The following is a 3,065-nucleotide window of genomic DNA, read 5'->3' on the forward strand; positions in this document are numbered from 1 at the left end:
TGCGCTTCCCCAGCGCAGGGTCTGGGGGCTGCCCGGCAAACCGTGAAGCCGGTAGCGCTGGGGCAGCCCTTTCCCCCTGGCTGGGAGGGAGGAGGGGGAGTTAGGGCGGGGACTTTGGGGAAGGGGCAGAGTTGTGGTGGGGAAGGGGCGGAGTTGGGGTGGGGCTGGGGTGGGAAAGGGGCGGGGTTAGGGCCCCCTGGAGTGTCCTCTTTTTTTATTTTTTAAATCTGGTAACCCTAAGCACCTGCCCCGGAGCCCAGGCTGTGCCCTGGCTCACGCTGTGCCCTGTCCGGTTCCAGACACGGACGAGTGTGCCGAGTTCCCCTTCGTGTGCCCCCGGGAAAAGCCTCTCTGCAGCAACACCTACGGCGGGTACCGGTGCCGCAGCAACCGGCGCTGCAGCCGGGGCTTCGAGCCCAGCGAGGACGGCACGGCCTGCGTGGGTGAGTGCCACACCGGGGCTGCCCGGCCCGGAGAACCAGACCAGCCCCCGCCCAGTGCCAGGGCGCTCTGGAAGCCCGGGGAGCCCTGGCCCCTGGTTAAAGGTGTTTCGGCGCCCCCCGCAGGCCCGGCCTGGTTACTGGCCGTGTGGATCTGCCCATGCTCCTGGAGCTGGTCCCAGCCCCATGGCAGGGCTGACCCTGACCAACCTCTGCCCCGACTGGCTGCCACTGACCCTCCCTCCCCTCCTCTCTGTCTCTCCTTCTCTGTGCAGCGCAAGTGGCCTTTTTCGGTGGATACCCCTCTGCAGGGAGCCGGCTCTGGGCCTGGCGCCCCCCGAGCCCCCTCCTCCCGCTGGGCCTCGGACTCTGCCTTCACTTCTATGCACTTTAACCTTTGCCAATGACCAGCCAGAGCCAGCCTGTGTGTACGGACTGGACTGTCTCTGCCTCCCTCTGCCTCTCTGTCCCTCTGGCCCCACTCCGGCCCCTCTCCGCCTCTCTGTCCTCCTGTCTCTTTACCCCCGCCCCCATCCAATGCCCCTCGAAGCACTGGCTGGGCCGGGGCCATGTTTGAGCAGGGCACGGAGCCACCCGGGCCACAGCAGCGACCGTGCTAAAGGCAGAGCCCTGTGCCAATCACCCCTTGCATGTTTTCTGAGAAAACAGACAGGGAAGCGCCCTGTGACCCCGTCAGTGCCCCCCTCGTGGGAGCTGGCCCTTAACAAGGATGGTGGCTCCGGGGTAGTTGCTTGCTCAGTCGAATCGATTCTGTATCATGTGCCTGCTGGTTTGGCCTGCAAGGTTTGCTTTCCCTGCTCCCATCTCAGCAATGGAGGACCCCCCCCCCCAATCACTGTGCGGGAGGACGCCCCCCGCTGTGTTTTCTAGGATATTGACCCCCCTGTCTGGAGTTGGACCCGGCTCAGTCTTCCAGCCCCTCCCCAGAGAAGCGACCCAATAAACTCTATACTGTCAATTTGCACCTGCCTGATGAGTTGCTTGTGGGGGTGATGCCTGGGGGCCCCGCTGGTTCCAAGCTGGCGCCAGCTCCCTGGGTGCCTGGGGCGGGGTGAGGTTGGCCATGGCATGGGGCTGCATGGGATGCAGGTGGAATGTGAGAGGGTCATACCCCCTCTCGCCCTGGCGGGACCCCTCAGTGCTAAGCCTACGGGATGGGTACGCAAGTCCCAGGCCCTGAGTTCCGGTCCCCGGGTGGGTGACTGGCTCTTTCTCCACCCCAGCCACCGAGCTGGGCCCGCTCCTCCTGCTTTGCGCATGCAGAGAGGGCGGCTGAGGGTCGTGGGGAAGGGAAGGGAATGGAGGGTGGGCGTCAGACCCAGCTGTACCAGTCCCAGCTGACACAAGCCAGCGGCTGAGAGCTCGTCCGTGCTGCCCAGCGTGCCCAAGGCGTCGGCGCCCAGGGGCGGGCTGGGGGCTACGGGCTGGCTCCGGCCCCATTAGCTCCTGCTGGGCCAGCTGCCAGCAAGGGGGCTGGGGAGGGGCTGGTGGAATGGGACTGGGGGTCACTGGGGCAACCAGGGAGCGGGTGGGTGGGGGGCAATCAGGGGGCCCCTACAGGACATCTTTAACACCCCCCCATCTGTTCTGAACCATGGGGGGGCTGACAGTCATGTGACCCTGCCTCAGCCAATCCACTTTTGGCTCCCCAAAATGAATGAGCAGCTCCGGTTTGAAGGGCGATTGGTTGGAAGGGGCGGTCACATGCCTGTCTTGGCCAATGGCACAATTTGGCAGCATGCGAGTACCCGGGGTGCCAAGCGTGAGGCTCAGGGGGTGGGGCTTGCTGGAGCTCCGCCCACTGACCCCCCTGCTCTCTCCCTGCTCCCCAGACGTTGACGAGTGTGCCCGGGGGCTGCATGCCTGCAGCCAGCTCTGCACCAACACCCCAGGGGCCTTCACCTGCCGCTGCCGCCCGGGCTTCCGGCCTGACGCCCACGCCGCCGGCCAGTGCCTGGGTGAGTAGCCGGGCCCCAGGCCGGGGGGCAGGCCGGGTTCCAGGGCAGCAGGCAGCGGGGCCCGGGGAAGGGGCCCCCCGTTGTCCCAGGCTGGAGGGCAGAGCCGCCTGGACGCAGGAGGCTGCAGCAGCACAGGGGTTAATTCGGCCTGTGAGGCAGGTGCCACCCGGACTAGGTGGCCAGGGAGCCCACGCGTGGCCGGGACTGGCACAGGCAGGGCATCCGCTGGCCCCGCCTGGCGCTGCCGTCTCTGCCCGGCTCCCTCCACCGGCATCAGGCAGAGCTTGGCCCCGCAGCCCTCATCCCCGCCCACCAGCGACCTGGAGAGAGCCCGGCGCCCGTGGCCCAGCTGGGCTCGGCGGGGTCACGCCTCCCCCTTCTCTTTCAGATGTGGACGAGTGCCGGGAGCAGCAGGGGCTGTGCGACCACGTCTGCCACAACGAGCAGGGCTCCTTCCACTGCCACTGCCACAGCGGCTTCTCCCTGGGCCCCGACCGGCGCCGCTGCCTGCGCCCCTAGCCCTGGGCTGCCCCACGCCCAGGGCAGCCCCACGCCCACGGCAGCCCTCACGCCCACTGCAACCACCATCCCTCGGCAGCCCCCACGCCCCGGGCAGCCCCCACGCCCACTGCAACCACCATCCCAC

At 67.6% G+C, this 3,065-nt stretch overlaps 1 long non-coding RNA gene across 1 annotated transcript; it reads left to right on the forward strand.

The window, feature by feature from the left end:
* The first annotated feature begins 249 nt into the window (after nt 1-249).
* Nucleotides 250-1,422, forward strand: LOC117880375. The gene is made up of 2 exons (XR_004646515.1): nt 250-443; nt 716-1,422. It is a non-coding gene; the product is annotated as an uncharacterized LOC117880375 (long non-coding RNA).
* The last annotated feature ends 1,643 nt before the right edge of the window (nt 1,423-3,065 follow it).

Source organism: Trachemys scripta, chromosome 7 (assembly GCF_013100865.1).
Source record: "Trachemys scripta elegans isolate TJP31775 chromosome 7, CAS_Tse_1.0, whole genome shotgun sequence".
NCBI lineage: Eukaryota > Metazoa > Chordata > Testudines > Emydidae > Trachemys > Trachemys scripta.